The following is an 11,910-nucleotide window of genomic DNA, read 5'->3' as shown; positions in this document are numbered from 1 at the left end:
GGAATGCATCTCAGAAGTACAATTAAATACCGAGGGCTGAAAGAAAATATCTAGTGACCAGACATGAAGAGAAAATGGGAGAAACATGTAAGGAAATATTTTACCTACCAAGAATTAGGACGAAGCATCAAAGGCCAGATGGATAATTATAACCGTTGACTTTCAAAAATAAAGATAGATATATTTCGCCAAGAGATGTCATAGTGAAATCACCTGAGAACCAAGGGTGAGGAAAGCGTAAATTAAATTATTATTGATAGGTTATCCAAACCCAGTCTTTCTCTTTTATTTGCAAACAGTTCGTCCAATAAGTGGGTTAGTTGCTGCTTGAAGAAATGGTGGTACGTCACCAGATCCAGAAATTTATTATAAATGATCAATATTGTTTGATGTGAGATTTGACAGGAGTATTCAGAATACGATGAATTATGTCGAACCAGAATAGTATATACCATTCCTAGATGAACGGGCATTAAGTAAGGCAGAACTAAAAGATAGGAATTTGGCTACGATAACTCAAGGGATTCAAGCTACTCCGAGAATATGATACGGTACATAGGTGTCAAAGAAGACTTTCTGATAGTATGGCACAAAGAAAGAATAAACGTTACATGTGACTAGACGTCAAGGAAAACATTATAGTCAGTTTCGTATGAGAACTTCTTAGAACCAAAATAAATGATAATATCGGTTTGAATATGCCGGTGATGCCTCCAGGTTAATATATTTTCTTCTAAATAGTAAGAGATTTTCGCTCGATAAATATACTCGATTGTGATTCAAGGAAAATAAGATATGGTGATAAGTTTGTGCGGCAATCATATCTAGTCAAGATTTTCTCGTTAATTCTTAATCCTGATATAATTTCAAGAACGTCAGGAATCGAACACGCCATGGTTTCAATATATCATTCGCAGATAGAAAAGAGGATTAAGGGAACGATTAAAGAGCCTCGAATGCGATTGGAAGCGATTACAAATTAGGTTAATTGAACGAAGAAATAGGTGGGAATGAGGTTCAACAACCAGTAAACTATTGGAAACGTTCATGAGCACGAATTACTAGAATAAGTAAGAAAAGATAATTAGTATTCATTATGCTGGTCCTTTTGAGACAGTAAAATAGTCAGGATAAGTGTAAGTAAGTTGGCTTCACCGCTACACATTTAGCAGATTTATAAGGTATTTATATGTGTATACTCAGGAAGAGTTACTTAGATCCATTATATATAAAATGGAGGCTTGAATTGAGTTATATGAGCAACTAATAGAATTTGATGTCAGCAAGAGGCTGTTAAGTAATGAGTGATGCTGCGAGTAAAATTTATGAAAAGTTGTAAGGTTGAAGGATCAACTTGAGAAAATGGAAATGAGATACTTGAATATATCATTATCTGATCCTTAGTGTGATTCTGAGGACAGAATCCTTTTAAGGGGGGAAGGATGTAATATCTGGGATATTGCGTGTAATTATTTTTATCAATAAATGATTTTTATGTGATTAGTATGTTATTTTTGGTGAAGTATCTGATGATGAGTGTGGATATGTGGATGCTTATATGTGGTAAAGTATAAGTATGTTATTTTTATTATGACCAGAATAAAATATAGATAATTACGGTATTTTTCTGATAATTTTTGGACTGTTATATGATTTTATATTGATTTATGAATTTATTAATTATTTTCTGAATAATTACAAAATTATTTTATAAAGCCGGGAATTGTCCAACTTCAACCATTTTTACAACCCAAAACTCTTCCGAAAACTCCTTCCTAACCTAATATGGTAATTCCGGACATCATCCGTGTTTTGACTTTTTCAATCCGGATTACGGTTTGACCCGTGCGTGGCCGACGCAAGATTTTCGATACGATCATCATTTCGGTGAATCATCAAAACCCATATACTCGAAAGAAGGGATATTATTACATTATTTTCGTATAAAGTGTATTATAAAAAGCCCGGTTTGGATAATTATCCAATACCGGTACCAAATCAGATCGTTTTTGTAGTTACTTAACGGCTAAGCAACTAATTTATCGATCCAAAATGATCCAACACGAACCAATATTTCATAAATATATATAACCCTTTTATTATTTCATTTTATTCATAAAATCATAATCGATCAGTAAACATATAAGAAATATAGAGAAAAACCCTAAAAACGTTACGTTCTTGAGAATCAAACGTACGAACGAAGGCGTTATCGAACTCCGATTCAAGCGTGCTATATATCAAAATGAAGCTCTCGAGAAACCCTTTCTGAACCAACCATCCTTTTTTGTGCAGGAATCAAGGTATTTTTCTTATTTATTTATTTATTTATTTTATTTTGAATTAATTAAAGATTAAATTATAAAAATTTGATTCTTGATGTTGTTGATATGATTTGATGATTCCATCGTGTAGATAATATTTTTCTGGTCATTTTGGTATATTATACTTCAAATTTGGAGTTCAATAACATATAGAAATTGATGTTTAATTTTGGAAAATCAAAATTAGGGTTTTAATACTTTGAATGTTCTGAATCGAATTTGGGTATTTTATTTTTACTGATTCTGGGAGTAAATAATCTATACCAATCATTCGATCGTGGAAAGAGGAATTCATTGGTATCACCAGTTTTAACAGAGGTGTCCTGTAAGGCTTTGATCGGAAAATCGAAGTTCGCCGGCGGTGAAACTTTGGTTGGATTTTTCGATCAACGGAGATGATGTTTGTTAATTTTAATTGCCCAGAATCGTCCCTAGTATCGAGTAGAGTGGAAGTCAGGAATCTGGGCTTGTTCTGGAGAATTTTCCGGCAGCCGGAAAAGCTCCATGGCGGCGGCCATGGAGTCCGGCCAGCCAAACTCGCTGGGGAAGACGACAGGGATGGTAAATTGCTATTTGGCCCCTGAAGTTTCCCCTGGCTTGCAAAACTAGTACTATAATTTTAAAAATTTACAAATTTTACATTTCTGTTTATAAAATTTATAAAAACTTTATTTATGTTTATATTTTATTTTCACAAAATTGTTTTAATTATTTGTTTATTCAACAATAAATCAAAATTATTTTATTAATTAATATTAATTAGTTTTTAATTATTTTAATTAATCAGTTAATTAATTATTAATTGATTAATTAATTTAATAAATTATTATTTAATTTTAATTTATTTAATAATTAGATTTAATTATTTATTTTTGATTTAAAAATTTCTGAAAAATAGTTTTGAGCCTTAAAATATTATTTTAAATTATTTTCAAGGCTCGATAATTATTATAAATTTATTTTAAAGTCAGATTTGGGTGTTTGAACCCTATTATTTAATTATAAAATGATTCGGAGTCCCGTTTTAATTCCGAACAATATTCAAAAATTCGTATTAAATACTTGGAAAATCATTTTGACTCCGAATTTTCTTTGAAAAATTATTTTAATCAAATATCTTGCATGATATGTGCTAGCTGATTGATGTGTTATATGCCTATGTGGTTATTGTTGGACGGTTTTTGTCATAACTTTCAATCCGTAAATCCGATTTGGGTAAAATGAAGGGTAGATAAAAGCTTATGACGTCTATGTGACGATTAGAATAATATGAGATTGAATATTGAAAGATACTTGTGATTCTTAGCAGAGTAAGTGAGGCATAGAAAAGAAAGCCAATGATCAGTAAATAGAACTGAAGTGTAGAAAAAGAAAGCAAGTGATCGATGAATAGAAGCAAGGCATAGAAAAAGAAGGATAGTGATGGAAAAGTAAAACTGTTAGATGGGGACAAGTAAAGTTCGAAATCATCGGTGATAAGGCAAGTATTTCTGAACCTTCTTCAAGATATATTGCAAATATTTTCAAACTTTCTCATAACATGTTACAAGTATTCAAAATAAATCATGTTTTGTATTGCAAGCGCATTAAACTATTCAACCTTGAACCCTAATGCTTATTGATCTTGAGCCATAAGCCTTATTCTTCATAAACTATTGATTATTGAATTTCAGATACGAGCCAGACACATACGATACTACTCCACAAATACATATCTACCACATACTGATTTCTGATATTGAATTGCTTGACATACCAATCCTTATTCCTTGTTTAACAGAAGACCAATCCTTGTAACCCTTGAACCCTTGGTCTTCTACTTTCTGATTTTTTCCTTGATTGAAAGCCAATCATTTTGAATTCCTTGCTATACCTTCATGGTATTGTGAATCACCCTATGCTTTAAGATAAATATTGTTTATGATTCAGCTTATTGAATTACATTATTTATCATATTGAATTATTTTAGAATTGGATGGTTTTATAAATGTGGACCAGATTCGTGGTCATAATAGGCCAATGTGTGCCTTGAATCCAGTATATAGAGCAAAGCTGGGAGCCTTGCTCGGGGTTAGTGCATGACTGATCAGCAGCCTAACCTTGGGTTTTAAAATAAAAAGAGAATATCCAATTTTAATCATTGCTTATTCAGAAACTTGATTCTTCTGAATCATTTCCATTGGTTATTGTTTAACCTCAGTTATTGCTATTATGACTTGTTGAGCTAGTTTGCTCACTCTTGCAAACCTTTTTATGTTTTCAACAGCTGAAAAGGAAATTGTTGGTAACGAGGATTCCAAGTCTAGTGTGCGAGCTAGGATTCCAGGTTAATTTGGATCGAGCTAGCAGGAGCTTTATATTGTAGATGAGTTATGAAAGATTGTAAGAAAGATATCATTATCAATTGTAAGTTGAACTAGTTGGGATTTAGTACGATGTAATAAAAGTTAAGGTTGTGGTTTTTTTCATCCTCTAACCTGTTGCGATCCGTGGTTGTGTAAAGAAGGGTCAATGCATATAATATTTTATATAAAGATTTATATATTGGGTGTGTGTGTTGTGAACCCCAAACTTCTGACTCGGGTTTGGAGGGTGTTGCACTTGAGATGATTGTGATGATTCCTCTGCAGAGTCTGCCATAAGAGCCAGATTTATATACTCTTCCTCTTCATCCGAATCAGTATCATCCCGACTTTTTCCTTCAGCAATGTACGCTCTTCCCTTTTCCTTAACCACATAAGCATTCAGCCTCTGTTTCAGCTTCTCATTCTTCCTTTTCAGATCTTCATAAGTTTCCTTCTTTTTATAGAAATCATTTATTTTTGCTGCCTTGGGCTTTCTGCAATCAGATGCAAAGTGCCCTAACTCATTGCAGTTGTAACATCTTGTTTTGCTCTTGTCTACCCAACTTGACTTGTAGCCTCCTCTGGAGCTTGACCCTGATGAGTAGCTTCCTTTCTGAAATCTCCCTGATGAACCCCTTGGTTTATAGTTTGGTTTCCTTCTGAATCTAACATGACTAAATTTTGCAGACATGTATGCCATAGATTTATCCTCCAACTGTTCAAGTTCTTCCTGAGTTTAGAACTCACTTTCATCCTCTGGCTTACCATGAGTAATTTCAGCTACGACAATTTCCTTGATTGTTGAGGAGGGTGCAACCTTGTCTTCTTGAGCTTCAGGTTCACGAACTATAAGTGTAGTGGTTTTTGCAAGTAACATACTCTTATTATCAATAGAACCAGGTCCATAGATAATAGCTCTCTACTCTTGTTCCAGTTCATGTGTTCTTAGCTTTCCATAGATTACATCCAGGGACATAGTAATAAAATCCGTTTTTTCCCTGATTGATGTGTTCTTTTATTCCAGGTGGACTGGGAGCGTCAGTATAAACTTTCTGTTAGACTCTCGTATAGGGTAAACCTTCCCTTACAGATTTAATTCACTTAACAGCCTTGTATATCTCTCAAAGAGTGAAGACAGTGTTTCCCCAGGTTGAAGTTTGAAAGCCTCATACTGAGTTGTCAGAATATACATCCTGTTTTCTTTGACTTTTTCTCTACCTTCTATTAAAAGCTCAATGGAATCCCACATATCCTTTGCACTATTACATCTTAGAAGCTGATGGCTCATATCATTATCGGTCGATTCCACAATTATGAGTTGAAGACTTGTGTCCAGATTTATCAACTCTTTGTCAGTCTCTGTATATTTAGACGGATCCCTGGGAGTAGACGAGGACGAAATTCTCACAACAGCTGTAGTAGTGGATTCAGCAATTACTTCCATCAGGACATAAAGGCCATTCAGTAAAATTCCAATGTAAAGTGGATTCAAAGCTTTCATAAACAGCATCATCTTTTTCTTCCATAGGTTATAATTATATCTGTCAAATGGGGGAACCTTGATACTTCTAATTCTTTGGTTGTTCATCATCTTGGCGGAATTAAAATTATTTAAAGATAAAAAATTTCAAGAAATGAGAATTTTTGAAAATTAAAAAATTCAAGAAATTTTTACAAGAACTTGTTTCTTTATTCGGATCTTGACTTGTATGTCAATCAACAAGCTCTGATACCAATTGTTAGTCTCAAAGTATTGTAGAAGGGGGGTTGAATACGATACCTACAATCTTTTCGATTCAATTACAAGTTCTTCATTATAAGAGCGGAATCAAAATAGACACAAAACAATTCGAGGAATATATTGTTTTATTAATATAATCCTTGAGGTTGCTACAATCTAATCAATGAATTGATTAGCTACAATAAATTCAGCAGCATAACACTATATTTACAAGCTTAATAAATTAGGTTCTTTAATGGAGCTCCTGTAAACACTATATTGAAAGCTGAAGAAGATAACCAACTGATTTTTACTTCAATTGCTTCCTTCTGTAGACTTCACAAAACTTTGGACAGGTGGCATATTTTACACCACATATTATCCTTGTTTATGCTGCAAATCAATCCTGAAATTATTCAAAATTCTAACTGGCGAAAAGTAAAACATTAACCTGCGACTAGTAAATTTAAGTTGCGGCCAAGAGATTATCCTGTGACATTGTCTCAACCTATGACTTAGAATTAACCTGCGACTTGCATTCCCAACCTGCGACTGATGTTAACCTACGACTAGTTGTACCAAGCTGCGACTGATTACTCAACCTGCGACTAGTAGTACAACCCGAGACTTATAAATTAAACTGCGACTAGTATTTGCCTTAGAGAAATTTCCTTGTCTCCAATAGCTGTATCAACTCTAATTTTCTTTGTGGTTCTGAATTAAATCTCTTCTGTATTTGTTGATGTTTAGTTCACTGGTCTGGTTCACAAACAACTAACATGAGTTGATATAATTCAATTCCTTTTACACTGTAGAGATGATACATCTTTGAAAGTTATTTCTAACTTTAGACATTGAACCCCTGATCTTCAATACTTCAAATCAAACCATGTAAACAGTTCTGTAAGTCCTTTGATGTCTTATTCTTCATGGAGGCTTCAACATGTTAATGAACTTCTTCCCATGACCTGAGTGTGGACTTAGAGGGTCATTTGCATCTTTTGATTCTTTGTATGTATCATGTCTTCATCTCTAGGGTTCCTGTGCTTTACATTTTAATATTTTTTATCTGTTTTTGTTTTCATGTTGAGTTATAATTTCTCGATTACATATTATATTACATTATGCTTTACAGTTTTTTAAGCTTAAATCAATGCACTTTGGTGATTTCTCCGATCGCCGACCACCACTGCAGATTTTGATCCGGTCGCAAACCTCAAATCTTTGTTAACCAAATTTCTCCATTAACAAATTGTAGCTAGAAGGAGGGGCTCGAATCAAATCGAATCTTAGAAGGAAAAAAATGTTCAACAATGGTGAAAACTCTCGCAACAACGGTTACAACTCTGATGAAGATGGATGCTTCAAGCAACATGAAGATGGACGCTTCAAGCAATATGAAGATGAACGCTACATGCAAGATCAACATGAAGATGGATGCTACAAGAAAAATCAACATGAAGATGGACGCTACCAGCAACATGAACATGAATATGAATGCTACGATATGCAGGAAACTCCACTAGTTAGCATAACACCACCCGTACTCATCAGCAATAATGATGTAGAGGAACAACTCTATCGTATGGGTGATATGCTAAATCGCTTTATAGAAAAATTGAAATCTATGGAAAAAAGTGAGAATAAGAAGGATGAACGCTATTCTCACAAGCATCGCTCTAAGAGATCTTCTATTTAAGGAAAATCTAAGGAAAATTATAAAGAGTAAAATGAGGAAGTTCATGTATCCATGACAAATGCTTTCAGGGGATAACACCTTGTCGCTTGCAATACACTAAGAACGTTCCGATTGTAGAAATCCCAGATAATGAACAATGACTTCATCGGAGTCAAATCAAGAACGGAGGATAATCCTGCATGCACATCGCTCATGACGTACTCATAGCGAGATCCGTCACGATGATTTGGAGATTAAAAACAATGAAGGAGACTATCTCGTTTGAAGAAGAGTCTCAGCATCCAATTAAGTGACAAAGATCTAAAGTTGATTTCGGAAACGCAAAATAATGATCAGCATGAGATAAGGACTCATGGACAAACCATTACACCCCTTACAAGGGAAGAAAGGCCTCGCGCCAATAGATACCCTTCTCCGGAAAAAATAAAAAGAAGTTTTGAATATTGGAGGAAGGAAAAAGAACATGAAGATGATGATCGCGGGAACAATAGCTGGGGCATTAGGAGCGATACTCGAGAATACATATATCGACAATAATAGAAAAGTAGAGATCTATGCACCCCAATCCATAATGGTGGAAGTCGGAAAACTAATAAAAGGTCAATACTCAGAATGCTACACGGCCACAATCACAAGTTGTTGTGCCAACGCAACCTCAAGGGTCATGCCTCCACCATAAGCTGTTGAGCCAATGCAACCACAAGAAGTCACGCCTTAACCGCAAGCTGTTGCGTCAAAACAACCGCAAAGGGTTATGCCTCCACTAGAAGCTGTTGCACTAACATAACCACAAGGAGTCGCGCTTCAACCGTAAGTTATTGTGCTACTACAAATGCAAGATGTGATGTAAACTCAATCTCAAGTAGAGGCAACATATGCGATCTTGCCAAAGCCTAATATTTAAACATACCCGAAGTAGGAAACATCTACGTAGATGATCCAAAAAAGTTACTATCATACTTGGAAGGTGGGAAGGTCATGACGTCTGCAGAAACTACATCACCATTCACTTTGGTGGTTAGGGAAGCACACTTACCCACATGATATAAAAATACAACTCATGACTTACGCTTTCACAGGAAATTTTGTTCCGGTAGAGTTCTTTGGAAGGTTAAACATTGAGATGGATGTGTACCTGATTTAAGATTTGGCAATGTGTATGCTATTAGCGACAACTTTCAGAATATCACTCAACATTGGTTCCAAAAGTTGGGACCGGATATAATCTCGTCATGGGAACAAATGAAAGTGATGTTCCTCACTCGATTCCAATCTGCGATAAAGCATACACCACAGGTGACGGCCGTGGTGAATGTGAGATAAAGAAAAGGAGAAACTTTACAAGCTTATTTTGAGAGATTCAGTGTTGAAGCATCAGGAGTAAGAGGCGCCACTAATGAAATATTGAAAAATTTCTTAACTGCTAGCTTACGCATATGAACGAATTTCTGGAAACACATTCATGGAAGGAGTCCCAACACCCTCGGAGAATTCTACGAACAAGCGGAATCTTTTAAGTTTGTTGAAGAATTATTGATCGACAAGAAAAAAGAAGAGTCTCATGGAGCCACAAAGGTGAAGAATGGGAAAAGAAGAGATAGAACTCCTAGTCCAAACTATCGAAGAGAAAGAAAAGTACATCAAGTCAAAGGAAGAGAATCGAGTGCCTCGAATAACTATGAAAAGGACTCCATTGCTTACACTCCTTTGGCAGCATCCATAGAGCATAACTATGAAGTAAATAAGAAAAAATGCATCTTTCGAATATCGGCTCCCATAACTACATGGAAAACCACGAATAAGAAGAAGTACTGTGAATACCATGAATTTGTCGGACATAACACCCATGAGTGTCGACACTTGAAAGATAAAATATAAGAACTCATCAAGGAAGGGCAACTTGGAGATTGGATTGTCAAAAAAAGTAAGGAAGTATCGAGGCGACCGCCCAACCAACCGAGAAGGCTTAAGGCACGCCCAAGAAAGGTAAGAGAAGGAGAAATCCGATGACGTTAAGTTTGTCAATGTTAGAAGAAATTTATGATATCAGCTTATAAACTATCAGAGTTTATTATCAACATTTGATATCATAGTTTTACAGAAGGTGACGTCATCAGCATATGTCATCAACATTTGTTGATCAACAATTAATATCAGTATTTAGTCACTTCAGCTAAAAGTCAAGAGATATCAAAGAAGGAAAGTATTTGCAGAATTCAAGTCGGTGAAGAACTTTACTTCTAGTAGCAATCGAAATAAGGATATGTTTTATGATTCCTTAGTGTAGTAAAATATGATTCCTTATTTGATTGTGTAGTTGTGCAGTATATAAGCACGGATTAGGTTAATACTTTAAGTGTCGTGTATTGATATATCTTTTGTATAACCTATTAGCTCTCAAGGATATCTGTTCATCCTTTGAGAGATTAGTTTGTAATCAGTTTTTATCATTCAATACAAAACTGTTTATCATGTTGAGTGCTTAATTCGATTTATCTGCATAAACTGTATTCACCCCTCTACAGTTATACTAAGGACCTAATAATTGGTATGAGAGCTTGTTGTTGATATACAAACAGTTTAAGATCTAAAATCGGTTAACAATGGAGATAAAGAACCTTAACAGAATCCCCCACCACTTCACCAGCCAATCAACCCATCAATCGTAATATGAGCATATATAAGGCTTTCAAAGTTCCAATCTGTAATACCCAGGAAATTTATGTGAATATTATATGTTAAATAAATAAATATTATGTGTTTTATAAATTTAAAGTGATTATAGCCATGATATTAGATGTTACAGTTGTTATGTGTGTTTCTGTGCGGGCCAGAAAATTTTTTGATTGATTATTAGGTGTTTAAACTGTAATTATATGAATCTATCTGCAATCGGGACGCATATTTATTAGCATCTTTATTAAGGTACTCGTTTCATTTCATTTTATACGCGTTTGAATGTATTCTAGGTGTTTTCGGGATTTTCTGGTAATTTAGGGATCGTTTCCGTTTTTCAAAAATCATCGGACCGGGACCCCACCGGGACGTCAAACCCCACAAAATTCGTGTTTTTATTTTTATAAAATTATTCGTATTTCAAATACCCTTTATTTTTGTATTTTCGAATTATTCGCAATTTTTGGGGAATTTTGACATTAATTTTGTATTTTATCGCTTTTAAAATTATTCCCCACAATTATTATTTTGGGGCTTAATTATTGTAATTTAGGGATAAAAACACCCTTAAAAAATTTTAGAGTATTGATTTTTCAAATAATATAAATAGGGGGAAACTGATTTTTTTTATTCATTTTTTTATTATTAAAATTTCAGAAATTCAGAAAATTTTGGGGGCATGATTTTGTTCATCACAAAGAATTGATAATTTTAAGCTAACCAGGAAACCAAATCGGGCGTTCTACATATCAAATTGATCCCCGTAACGAGCCCGTTCTATTGATATCAAAATCACGAATCGAGGGTGAGTATTTTACAAAATTGATTCTGGGTTCATGTTCTAGAGTTTCGTTTTTGAGTTGTGTTGATTTTTGATTGATTTTGATATCACCAATAGCTTTAGATGATGATTTCTAGTCGATTTGATTATAAATTTGTGTTGTTTGATTTCCAGAATGTAAAAGTCGAGTTTAAAGTTTTTGTGGATTTTTCAAATTGATTTTCTTGATTATAGTGATGTTCTTGGTTATGTTTGATGATTGGGTTAGTTTTTAATTATTTTGGGCTTTGTTTTGATACCGAGAACTTGAGTTTTGGTACCGATTTCTGTGAAATCGGAATTTTCCGATTGGGTTGCCGGGCGTG

The sequence above is a fragment of the Apium graveolens genome, chromosome 5 (assembly GCF_009905375.1).
Source record: "Apium graveolens cultivar Ventura chromosome 5, ASM990537v1, whole genome shotgun sequence".
Classification (NCBI taxonomy): Eukaryota; Viridiplantae; Streptophyta; class Magnoliopsida; order Apiales; family Apiaceae; genus Apium; species Apium graveolens.
The sequence above is the reverse complement of the archived record's forward strand: the minus strand, read 5'-3'. Positions refer to the sequence as shown.